The sequence below is a fragment of the Trachemys scripta genome, unplaced genomic scaffold, assembly GCF_013100865.1.
Source record: "Trachemys scripta elegans isolate TJP31775 unplaced genomic scaffold, CAS_Tse_1.0 scaffold_26, whole genome shotgun sequence".
Lineage (NCBI taxonomy): Eukaryota > Metazoa > Chordata > Testudines > Emydidae > Trachemys > Trachemys scripta.
Genome location: NW_023260511.1, coordinates 1,864,563 through 1,878,207, shown reverse-complemented (window position 1 = coordinate 1,878,207; position 13,645 = coordinate 1,864,563).

The following is a 13,645-nucleotide window of genomic DNA, read 5'->3' as shown; positions in this document are numbered from 1 at the left end:
CAGGTAACAGAATACATAGCACATGGATAGGAGGTGCTAAGACTAAGGCGATAGATGCAGCATGAGAACCTCAAGATATTAGAATCTATTCCATTATTAAAGAAATCAGCAGGTTTGATACTATAATCAAACTAGAAACACAACCTGTTTTTATCAGAGACACAGCTCCTAAGGTCCTTCCCGGCTCCTAAACTAATTTCAGGGCCTGATTCTGACTTTATTTAAACCAATTTCACACCATTGTAACTTCACTGACTTGCATGGAGTTACTCCTGAATTACAACAGTCAGTTCAGAATCAGCCCCAGTGAGAGATTTCCCTGAGTGATGACAGATGGTGTAATTTTCAAAAACATCTAAGTGATTTCAGAGCACAAATCTCATTGCAACTCAATGGGGCTTTGTATATGGGGCCTATATCTGTTAGCACCCCACTATTGCAGGATGGAGAGCTAAACCACCTGACTCCATGCCCGTTATGCCTCCACCCTCAATTCTGTGTTCGTCAAGTTCATTGTCTAGCCCTTTGGCTGAGTCCTTAATAGTCTCAGTCCCCTTCAGGATCATGGGGAGTTGGAAGTTCCTTGACTCTAGTGGGGCTAGAGAGCCCTAGATCTCCATTTTTTGGAGCCTTCTTCTCCAAATTCCTTGTCTGGAGTAGGTAGGGGAACCTGGGCCCATCCACTCCACTGGGTTCCATCTAATGGTCCTTGTTTGGAACAGCCAGAACCAGTCCTTCTCTCTCCCTTGCTGCTCCCTGAGCTACCTCCTACTGCTCCTGTTCTGGAGGCTTCCCCAGCTTCTTGCTCTGCTTCTCTCTCTTTGGTGTGTTGGCTTCTCAAGCAGCTTCTCCCCAGTGTGCTGGAGGGATCCTGTCTCTGCAATCCCTCTGCCTCTCTGGCTGCTGCCTTTCTCCCCAGGAGCACCTCCCTCACTGAGACCCTTAACCTTATATCAATACCCAGTGCTTCCCTGTGTAATTCCCTTCCCCCAGTTACTCACTGAGGTAACTACTCCCAGGTGAACTTGAGCTTCCTCATGCCCTCTTGTGGAGCCTGTCAGGGGAAGGCCAACTACTCTCTGACAGACCTGTGCTCCCAAGTCATTTCAGCCCAGCTCACCCTAGGTAATAATCTCAATGGGAGTTAGGCACCTTCGAGGAGCCGGGCGTCAGTGTTTACTTGGAGCAGGGTTTTCAAAAGTGCCTAAGGAGGAACTTTGGGATTTGGGCCACAGTGAAGGCACAGATGATGTGGTGGCAGGAATGAGGACTGTGATGAGAATCATAATGCAGTGGTGGTGGGACCACGATGGGGACTGCAGTGGTGACAGGCATGGTAAGGAGTGAGTCAATGAGGTTTATGAAAGCACCATTACGAAGACAGTGGTGGGATCTTTGGCTCCAGGGTCGCGCAGAGGGGGGAGCGAGTGGGGCAATTTGCCCCAGGCCCCGGGCTATGAGTATGTCGGAGGGTCCCCGCGCCTCCGTCTTCCCCCATCCCCCGGTGTCTCAGCTGGTAAGGGGGCGGGGCTGTGAGCTGCAGCTGAGCAGTGGGAACTCAGGCCCCACTGGAGACACCACGCCGCTGCAGCGCTGTCCATGGCCGCTCCTGGAAGCGGCGCGCTGAGGCTCCGGGAGAGGGGGTAAGCGGCATGGTAAGGGGCCGGGCACCCGCCCGACCCCATCACCCACAGCCCCGGCCCCCAGCTCCGAGCCCAGCCCCTCTAAGCCGGACACCCCCCCAACCCCATTATCCCCACAGCCCTAACCCCCAGCTCTGAGCCCAGCCCCTCTGAGCTGGACACCCCGCTGACCCCATCTCCCCACAGCCCTGAGCCCAGCCCCTGTGAGCTGGACACCCCCCAACCCAGAGCCCAGCTCCCCACCCAGCCCTGGGCAACAGCAGCACCACCCCCAGGCAGCGACAGCCCATTGGCACCAACCATCACCATCACCCAGCAACAGCCCATTATGTAATTGCAAAGGTATACATACCATTAAAGCATTTAATGTTTTTAAATAATGTATTTAGTGTATTTTCAAATTATTACAAATTAATTTTTGAATGTATTTCACTAGTTATTTTTTACATTTCCAAATACATGTTACTATAGTATTGCAACTTTTTTTTATGGAAGGGGCCCCCGAAATTGCTTTGCTCCAGGCCCCCTGAATCCTCTGGGCGGCCCTGTTTGGCTCTGATGATAACGGAGACTGACAGTGATGTCGCTGATTATAATAATTATAGTGAGAGATGATAAAAATGATGCTGAGGTGAGGAAGGACACAGTGATGGTGATCTGACAATGAAGATAGTGCAGATAATAATTTGCATGTTACAGCAATTTTCTGCTGACCATCTCAGAGCTCTTTACAAACAATTATAAAACACCCTCTAGCACCTGATGAGGTTGGCACCATACTGAGCTTACTGAGGAGTAAACCAACTATCAAAGAGCTTATGTGACCTGACCAATGTCACACAGCAGCAGAGCTAGAAACAGAACCTAGGGGTCCTGATTCCAGATATAATTAGTAGATAAACTTTAGTCTAATGAGTAATTATAATGTGCAGGAGAAGGCTCATAGTGTATATTTCCCTCCTATTCCAGTGTATACTGGCATTATAGGAGTGGGTCTCAAAAAGAAAATTCTCTTCCTATAGATGACATCAGTTTTCATGGAGTCACGGCCCACCCCAACATCTCCATTGCTGACAATAAGAAGAGTTTTACACATGAAGCCTAACCTCAACAAGTTCCACCAAATCCAGAGAGGTTCGATTTGACCATTTGCATGTTGGGCTCTGAAGGATTCTCCTCTGGAAAGCAGTATTGGGAGGTGGAGGTTGTGAGCAGCAATGACTGGGACCTGGGCGTGGCCAGAAAATCCATACAGAGAAAAGGAAAACTTTCCTTCTCCCCTAAAGAGGGATTCTGGGCTTTGGGTCTGAATGGGAGAGATTATTGGGCAAAAGCAGACCCATGGACCCGGGTCATAGTGCAGAAAAAGCCTATGAAAATCAGAGTTTACCTTATTTACCAAGAGGGGCAGGTGACTTTTTTCAATGTAACTGACATGTCTGTGTTGTTCACATTTCATGATTGTTCATTCTCAGGAGAGGGTTATCCATTCTTTAAAAATTCACACAAAGAAACAAAAATGAGAATTTGTTCAATTAAAGAGGAATAAATATAACATGACACTGATGCTGATTTTATACTGATGCAACTGAAATCAAGGTTTTCATGAATGTATTTTAATGTAAAAAAGCTATTTTTTAAAAATGTACATTGTCATGCTGTCTTCATTACATGTTTTGCAATAAAATGTTTTCATTTCCTATATTTTTTTGCTTGTGACTTTTGTCCAATACAATATTTGACTAGCACAGTGTTTCTGGGGAATTTGATGCAGGTGTTAAAAAGCAGAAAACACCATCCTCTCTCACACTTTCCTTATTGGCAGCTTTGCCTCGGAGACAAAATAAGAATCTCATTGCTAATTTCAGCATTTTCCTCTATAATAAAAGATAGATAACATGGATATCTCGCAAATAACCATATTTTGGGACGGTATACTGTATTATGAAGTTGCAGTGGCTGGAACAAAATTTAGACTGAAGATAGATTTCCACTATAAACAGAATTTTTGCACACCCACCTCCCCCATAAAGTTATCCAATCTTCCTGACACTTCCCAGCAAGATAGAATTCTTCTGGGAATTCACTGAAAGTGAATTAAGCTAAATTGATTATATTCTGTCTACAAAACAGACCTGTCTGTCTAACTATGTCACACATGGGTGTGAAAATTCCACACTCTGGAGCCATGTAGACATACTGACCTTAACATCCCTTTTAGACAGTACTATGTTGATGGGAGAGCTTCTCCCTCTGACATAGCTACCACCTGTCAATGTTTTAAATATAGACCTACCCTTAATGAGAGTGTCCACACAGGGGTTTAATGCAGTTTACCTAATCCACTTTTAATTCACATCTTTAGGGCATATCTACATTTTGAAACAGTGCATCTGCAGGGCTGGAGCTGTGATGCTGTAGTGCTATAGTGTAGACTCTACCTTGCTAACAGGAGGGGTTCTCCCACTGGCATAGTAGATAATGCACCTTCCCAAGAGGCAGTCGCTAGGTTGAGGGAAGAATTCTTCCATTGATCTGGCGCTGGCTACACTGAGGGTGTTTAGGTCAGGATTTTCACACCCCTTGAGAGACACAGCTATGCCAATGTAAATTCCCAGTGTAGACCAGCCCTTAGTGTCTCTTGTACAAACCCATTGGGTTTAATAGGGTTACACACATGAAAGAAGCTGGCCTAAGGTAGTGGGCTTGTTTCTTTTCACAAGCAAGGTACAAAGAAACTAACTTTTTAAAAGAGCCCAAACACAGCTCAACAATGTAAAGGCTCCAATAAGACTTCTTTCAAAACTAGGGAAAAGCCACCATCATGTCATGTTGTTCTACAGTACCACAGGCCAGATTCACCAGTACTGGTCGGTTGCTTTGCACCATTCTGTGATGATGAACAGCTGTGAAGTCAGTTTAACTGGCTAGTTAATTACGGCTGCTTTGGGACACTGGTGCAGTGTGAAGCAGCCAGAGTGTACTAAAAATTCTGGCCCAATTTAAAGAAGGACTAGGGACGTCTTCACTTTCCCCCATTATTTGATCACAGACTCCTGGGGTTTTCTATGCATTTGCTCCAGGATTCTCCTCTTTATTCTAGCCTTAATCCCATCCACATGGGACTGGCTCCCAGTTTCACAGTTATAACTCTTTGATGGGCAGAGTTAGTGGCTGCAGCCTTGGAGCTAATTATAATCTTCCTCATCCATAAACTCTTCATCACTTCACAAAAGATGTTGCAGAATTGCATCACCTGTCTCTGCTGGATGGAATGCTCTGCCTCTGTTTTGTCATGTCTAATCCTTGTTTGAACAGCGGAAGGATGTCGTAATAAAGATATCTGATGATTTCTACAAACAAATCAAGGTCAGTGTTGCATTAACTCCTCTCAGCCTCAATTTGTGCTGAAATGGATGTTTTTATTATTCACTTTCAGAGCATTATAATCATTCCCACAAACATGGTGTACGCGTTCATTGGCTGATCAGTATGATCTGAAAATGAACGTTGCATGCCCACAAATACCCAAGCAGTGCGCCAAGAACCGAGCTGGCTGGAAAATGGATTCCCATCCCATGAAAAATTGGGGGTTTTTGGCATTTGTGTCACAATGGGCTGAATCTGAGACTTATCAAAATGTTTCATGAAAAATGAGACAGAGACACTCCAGAATAGCCAATACCCTCTTGGTGGGGTTTGAGACCTTGCTCTGGCAGTTTGGGGCCTGGATGTCCTATGTCCCAGGCAAGTGCCATAATAACGTGGTTATTCTGCAGGAGACACACCCTGAAAATTTTTTCAAGTGATTTTTTTTTTCAAAATCAGCCCTTTCCCATAAAAAGTTTTGATTTTGATTAATCAGAATTTTCTCAAGAAAAAAAAAAAATTTGTCACAAAATTCCCAACCAGGAGCCAATGAATTCTCTCTCAGGTCATGGGTTATTCTTAGTGGAGTTTGGCCCATTCATTTTATTTTTGAAATTTTTTTTTTAAATCATGCAACTGATCCTTCTACTGTGAAAAATAGTTCCCAAGAGAAAAATAAGATAAAATGTTATGAACACATTTCCCCACTAATTTTGAACTTATTAATTGTTTAGTCATTTAAAACCTTTTTTCTATGTTTAGCGATTAGGTGAATTAGATTCCTAATTAGACACCAGTGATCTGCTAACAAAATGGTGATTAGCCTATTACACTTTACCTGCTTCCTCTGCACAGTGAATTATAACAATCAGTTTGAATTCATTTGCCTATAAAAGCTGTGGGTCAATATGTCCCGGCTGCTGTGGTAAAGCAAAGCAGCCATAAACCCTTCATTTTAATTGTGTTTTTCCTGATTTAGACCCATGGAAGTCAAAGCAGACTGAGACCCATAATTTTTAGAGTGCTAGCCCCAGATCCTGAGCTGGGGGCAAGGAGTGATGTGTGTGACTCAGGAAGGGGACTTGCCAAGGAGGTGTTAAGCCACCTATGTGACCTCCCATCCTGGGGTCATCTCAATGCAATTTATAGCAGTGAGGAGGCTGCTGTAAGTTGTGCAGGCTGCTATTAGCTCAAAGAGGCCATATCAGTAATTGGGAATCACCAGGGCATAAGACAGCCCCAGGCTCTCCCCGTCTCTGGTCATGGCCCCTGCATGTGAGGTCTAACCTTACTGTTATTCCATCTACAGAAATGGACCTTCAGCTTTGGCATGTTCCCCTGTAGCTCTAGGGCTAATACATGATGTGTCCTGCCTAACTGCACAGACTATAACCCTGTCAGGGGTTTGCAGTGGCAGCAGCACTGATTTTCAGTCACAAGAGGAAATATTGTGCATATATAAGGCTATGTCTACATTTTCTGAGGTGTGTAGAGTACGTACACTACACAGCCACCTCCAGCATGGATGTGGATAGCAGTGTAGACATTAAGCACTGCTTAGATGAGTATAGTAAGGACAGACCCTTAGGGTATATACACCTTACATGGCTCTCTACATGCTAAAGCACTGCATCACACATCTACCCGGCTATTTTTAGAGTGTAGTGTCTCCTTGCCACAGGTAATGGCTCTGGCTGCGTGGAAAGTTTTTGGCAGGGGAAGCAGCAGGAAAAGGCTCCATGAGTCTTTCACTGTCATGTGTAGCTACACACAACAGTGTGGACTGTAGCCTAGTCTATATATTATGTACTAATTATATTGAATACTTAAGAATTCTGAGTTATCACTTTGAGGGTTGACAGCTTCTTTTCCCTAGATCATGCCCAGTATTATTAAAATTGCTATATAGCTGGGGACCCTAATGTGCACAGTTGCAACACACACACTGTAGGACCTTCTATATTTACAATAATTTGTTAATAGATTTAGCAAAGTCAAGAACATTCTAACTCAGTAGGGTGGATCAAGATAAATAATATACATCTGAGCATCCATATACACACACCAACCTTTGCAGAACTACCTGGAATGTTAGTTGTTATCTCTCTTATCACCACCACCTTCCTCATCATCACCAGTGGCCATCATCCTGGCATCTACTAGGAGCTACATCTCTCTCTCCTTCTGCACACAAGCTGAGATACAGCTTTTATAATATTCATTCATCTGATGAAGTGGGTACTCACCCATGAAAGCTTATGCTCCAATATGTCTGTTAGTCTATAAGGTGCCACGGGACTCTTTGTCGCTTTTATAATATGTTTTGCTGATGCCACTATATGTAATACATAATCAGTAGAGGTCTCGTCCCTCTTTTTTATTTGTATTTCCTCACCCCACTAATGTTGCGGTGCCCTTCTCCTATAGGTTAGTATATAAATGATCCTAACTTATTATCATACACGTCAGTTCATTGCCATGGCGCTCTTGTGGTCATACACCTGTGGATGTCAGCTCATGTCTGTGATGGGTTGGGTCACAGAGACCCCCTTGGGACTGCAATGTGATGTGCCAAGACTACCTCTGAGCCTGTTTTCCCTGCCAGCTTGGGACTTCAGCACCCTGTCTTGTTGAGCCAGACATGCTAGCCTGCTACAAACACAGACCCAGGTCTGAACCACATCCCCCACAAGCTGCAGACTTAACTGAAAACAGCTTAAGGAGTGCTCCTGTCTCTAGCACCCAGATACCCAGTTCCCAATGGGGTCCAAACCCCAAATAAATCTGTTTTACTCTGTAGAAAGCTTATACAGGATAAACTCATAAATTGTCCACCCTCTGTAACACTGATAGAGAGATATGCACAGCTGTTTGCTCCCCCAGGAATTTATTACTTGCTCTGGGATAATTAATAAGTAAAAAGTGATTTTATTAAATATAAAAAGTAGGATTTAAGTGGTTTTAAGTAATAACAGACAGAATGAAGTAAGTTACCAAGCAAAATAAAACAAAACACACAAGTCTAAGCCTAATACATTAAGAAACTGATTACAGATAAAATCTCATCCTCAGAGATGTTCCAATAAGCTTCTTTCACAGACTAGACTCCTTTCAAGTCTGGGCCCAATCCTTTCCCCGGTACAGTCCTTGTTCCAGCTCAGGTGGTAACTAGGGGATTTCTCATGACCGCAGCCCCCTTTGTTCTGTTTCACCCCCTTATATAGCTTTGGCACAAGGCAGGAATCTTTTGTCTCTTTGGGTCCGCACCCCTCCTCTTAAATGGAAAAGCCCCAGGTTTAAGATGGATTCCAGTACCAGGTGACATGGTCACATGTCCTGTGAGATCCGAAACCTTCACTCTTCCTGGCCTGACTAGCAAGAAGGCTTGCAAGTAAGCAGAGCCATCTACAGTCAATTGTCCTGGTTAATGGGAGCCATCCAGGTTCAAAACCACCATTAATGGCCCACACTTTGCATAATTACAATAGGACCTCAGAGTTATATTTCATATTGTTAGTTTCAGATACAAGAATGATACATTTATACAAATAGGGTGACCACTCTCAGTAGGTTATAAACTTTGTAATGATACCTTACAAGAGATCTTTTGCATGAAGCATATTCCAGTTACATTATATTCACACTCATTAACATATTTTCATAAAATCGTACGGAGTGCACCGTCACGTCAATTTGTTGCCATGGCGCTCTTGTGATCATATATCTGAGGCTGTTAGCTCATGTCATTATGGACAAAATTCTCCCCCACACTCTATTACCAGTTCCCCAAAACTTAACGGTGATAGGTCATTTACCTTTGCCAAAGGTCATAGGCTTCAAACCTTATGCTGACTGCTGAAGCCAATGTATTACAGACTATAGGCCTGTAGGATCCTTGCATTACTACTGAATATAATAAAGGCAAAGTATAATGAAGGCAAGTCAGTAAATATAATAAAGACAAGGTAGCCCTATGGGCTACCAGTCCCCTCCTCCCCCTGCCCTTGATAGGGTGATTCCTTCTTTGATCTCGATGTCTCAAACAGTATCCCCTTTCCACACATCCCTCCTTCTGATCAATGCCCCATTGGAGTTAATTGGTCAGAGCCCCAGTTGGTGTAAATTGGCCCCATTCCCACCCTCTGTCCCCATCCCATTGACTATCCATGGTTATCATGAGTGACTATGAATTGCCACTATGACAAAGTTTTTTGGGCCCAGTGCTATCTGTGTTACACATTTGAGTAACTCTATTGTTATCCAAAGATCCGGTGAGTAATGATAGCACGCAGGATAGGGCCCTTCATGTTTTGGCTCTCACAAACTTAAAGGGTAATTTCATGGCTAAATCCATTTTCCTGTGGAATCTTTTGAAATGGTCTCCAGCCCTTTAACACACATCTGTTTTTCTCTTAGTATGAGGGCTCAGCTCACATTAACATTATTTATTTATTTTACTCATTTTTTCTCAAAACCCCCCATCTAAAAACTCTAACTGGCCAGGGCTGTATGTGTCCTTGCTCTTGCATATATTAATTGTCTTACTCTTGTTCTGGGCAGCTGTGGCTCATGTTGCTAAAATATTTAATATTTTGTTTCTCTCTTTACTATATTCTTCCTTTTCTTTTCCTGCTTTGATATTTATCTGTTTGTTTATTTCAGAGAGAGTCTCTTGTTATTGATTAAATGAACATTTTTATTCCTCCCTCCAGTTAACATTACTCTGGATTCTGATTGTAAATAACCCAAACTCTCATTCAAGGATAAATATAGAGTCATGACTACAATAAAAAATAAACCCTTGTGGACTGGTGCCTAGTGTGAGTCACAGTTGAGAATGCTACCTTCAGGACAGACTGATAAAAAACAGGACAGACACACTGCAAACTGGTGGTTATTTTAACATTAGAATTCACCTAGTCAGTAAGAAAACAAACCCCAGTATAACCACACTGGTCAACAAGAAGCTAAAAACTGAATCCTCTTAGGCAATCCAGCCCTTATCACCACCCAGACATCTGGTCTTTATGATGAGAAGTTACTGAAAACATAAAGTTCTTCCAATCCCAAAGGATCAGCCAATTCCCCAGGTCAATATAAAACTCAGATCTTACCCAAAGACCACACTTGTAGCCAATCTTTTAGTAATTAAAACCTAAAGGTTTACTTATATAAAAAGAAAAGAAGAGAGTTATTAAATAGTTAAGGAATCATATACATTACAATTGATTTTCAGTATTTGCAGGTATGGGTAATAGCAATGATGTTAAATCTGTTAGTTTGTAAAAGGTCTCTCTGGTTCACCCAAGCAGGTTGGAGGGTCATTCAGTCCTTTGTTCAAAGCTCCCTTAGAAAGTCACAGTCTATAGATGAGAAGCAGGAAAGAAGACAACAAAGTGATGTTGCAACTTATAATTTATAGCTTAGTTCCTGTGTATGGAAAATCACTAGCAGAAGATGGAGACTGAGATTACAGGTCCTCATCACATGTCCTTACGTGCTTTATTGAATCACAGGGGCAGCCTTTGTCTCCACACATCTTTGGGAAGGGCTCATTGAAGAGTTAATTCCCCTTAATGGCCCTTCATCATATATATGGCCCATCAACCAGTGTTGGCTATTCTAAATGTCAATTTGTCTGGTGGGAGTTATCAAAGAATAGAACATGTTTGAGATAAGGACAAACATCAAAGTTGTATAATTTCATGCACAAAGAGGGTGTATGTATATCAGCATGATGATCATACTTTGAAGAGGATAACTTTTCAAATGATCTCTCACATGACATACTTTGTACAAGATTTGTTGCAATTGTATAACAGTGGTAGTAACAAAGATATAACTGATCATCTTCCATTTCATACAGAATCACACAACCATGCAAAAATTTGATAGTGGTGGCAAACAAAGAATTTCCAGAAAAGAAACAACACTGGGAGGTGGAGATGGGACAAACCAAAGTGGGAGCTGGGGTACTGATTGAGGATGAGAAGGTGAAACTGAAAAAAAAAAAGAGAAGACAGAAAAACTTCCTGTCAAGGGTAATTCCCCACTCTGGCACTTCGTGTGCAGATGGTGGGGTCCCGCAAGGATTCTAAAAATCAAAACTGGCCACACCAGACTTGTATTAAACTCCCAAGGTTACAGCTTTTCTCTGACTTTGGATTGGTAGATGCTGCCACCACCCAAGTGCAGAACCCCTTTGAGAGCCCAGGAAGGCATACTTGGGAATTCCTTCCTGTGGGGTACCCTCAAGCCCTTTCACACCCCTGAAAGATCTGAGAAAGAAAAAAACAAAGGAAATCAGCTGTTGCCCTCAACTAATTAAACAACATGTGCAGAAACCTCTTAAAACACAAAAATCCAATTCTGTTCTTAAAAAAGGTAAATTTTATTAATTAAAAAAGGAAGGAAAATGCATCGGGGAACTCAGGCTATTGCTAGATTTAAAAAGAGCAATTACAAGGATTAAGCATCAAGAATAAGGTTGAGGTTCAGTTTAAAGTTTGCAAGCAAAACAAAGCACCAGAGGGTTAGCCTAGAGGAATCCACAAGCCATAAAGAAATAAAAGGGATAAACCTAATTGTGTCTTCCTAGACATTTCCTGACCTACTTACATATCTGGGGTTTTAAATTAGTAGTTTCTACATATGATCCTGATTATTTTTTCATACCTGGCCAAAGCTTCTTACAATATAGTCCGCCCTGTCCACCTCTCCCTGGGAGAACAACAACAGAGAGACAAAAGGGGAGTTGATTCTATTTGAAAAAGTTCTAGCATCCCCATTGGCCCTTTTGGCCAGGTGCCAACTCATTTATTTTTACCTTTGCATAACGGTGAGCCTTTTTAACCCTTTACAGGTAGAGCAATTAGAGAACAGCTACTAAGAGAGATTTTATATCTACTGGCTGGCTCTGTGTCCATAAAAGGGAGCTACCCCCATCCCTTCATTTATAACACTTCCCAAAGACGGATACTGCAACTTTAGACCATTACTCCTTGTTCTGCCATCTGGTACTACGGAGAACAGTCTAGATCCATCCTCTTTGGAACCCCCTTTCAGGTAGCTGAAAGCAGCTATCAAATCGCCCCTCATTCTTCTCTTCTGGAGACTAAACAATCCCACTTCCCTCAGCCTCTCCTCATAAGTCATGTGCTCCAGCCCCCTAATCATTTTTGTTGCCCTCCTCTGCACTCTTTCTAATGTTTCCACATCCTTCTTGTAGTGTGGGGCCCAAAACTGGACACAGTACTCCAGATGAGGCCTCACCAATGCCGAATACAGGGGAATGATCATGTCCCTCATTCTGCTGGCAATGCCCCTACTTATACAGCCCAAAATGACGTAAGCCGTCTAGGCAACAAGGGCACACTGTTAATTTAAATCCAGTTTCTCATCCACTGTAACCCCAGGTCCTTTTCTGCAGCACTGCTACCGAGCCACTCGATCCCTAGTATGTCTCAGTGCCTGGGATCCTTCCATTCTAAGTAGAGGACTCTGCACTTGTCCTTGTTGAACCTCAGATTTATTTTGGCCAATCTTCTAATTTGTCTAGGTCACACTGTATCCTATCCCTACCCTCCAGCGTATCTACCACTCCTCCCAGTTTAACATCATCTGCAAACTTGCTGAGGGTGCAATACACTCCATCCTCCAGATCATTAATGAAGATATTGAATAAACCCGGCCCCAGGACCGACCCTTCGGGCACTCCATGTGATACTGGCTGCCAACTAGAAATGGAGCCATTAATCACTACTCATTGAGCCCAATGATCTAGCAAGCTTTCTATCCACCTTATAGTCCATTCATCCAGCCCATACTTCTTTAACTTGGCAGCAAGAATACTGTGGGAGACCATATCAAAAGCTTTGCTAAAGTCAAGGAATAATACATCCACTGCTTTCTCCTCATCCACAGAGCCAGTTATCTCATCATAGAAGGCAATTAGGTTAGTCAGGCACGACTTCCCCTTGGTGAATCCATGCTGACAGTTCCTGATCACTTTCCTCTCCTCTAAGTGTTTCATAATTGATTCCTTGAGGACCTGCTCCATGATTTTTCCAGGGACTGAGGTGAGGCTGACTGGCCTGTAGTTCCCCGGATCCTCTTTCTTCCCTTTTTTTAAGATGGGCACTACATTAGCCTTTTTCCAGTCATCTGGGACCTCCCCTGATCGCCATGAGTTTTCAAAGATGATGGCCAATGGTTCCGCAATCACATCCACCAACTCCTTTAGCACCCTCGGATGCAGTGCATCCGGCCCCATGGATTTGTGCTCATCCAGTTTTTCTAAATAGTCCCGAACCAGTTATTTCTCCACGGAGGGCTGGTCACCTCCTCCCCATACTGTGCTGCCCAGTCCAGCAGTCTGGGAGCTGACCTTGTTTGTGAAGACAGAGGCAAAAAAAGCATTGAGTACATTAGCTTTTTCCACATCCTATGTCACCAGGTTGCCTCCCTCATTCAGTAAGGGGCCCACACTTTCCTTGACTTTCTTCTTGTTGCTAACATACCCGAAGAAACCCTTCTTGTTACTCTTGCTAGCTGCAACTCCAAGTGTGATTTGGCCTTCCTGATTTCACTCTTGCATGCCTGAGCGATATTTTTATACTCCTCCCTGGTCATTT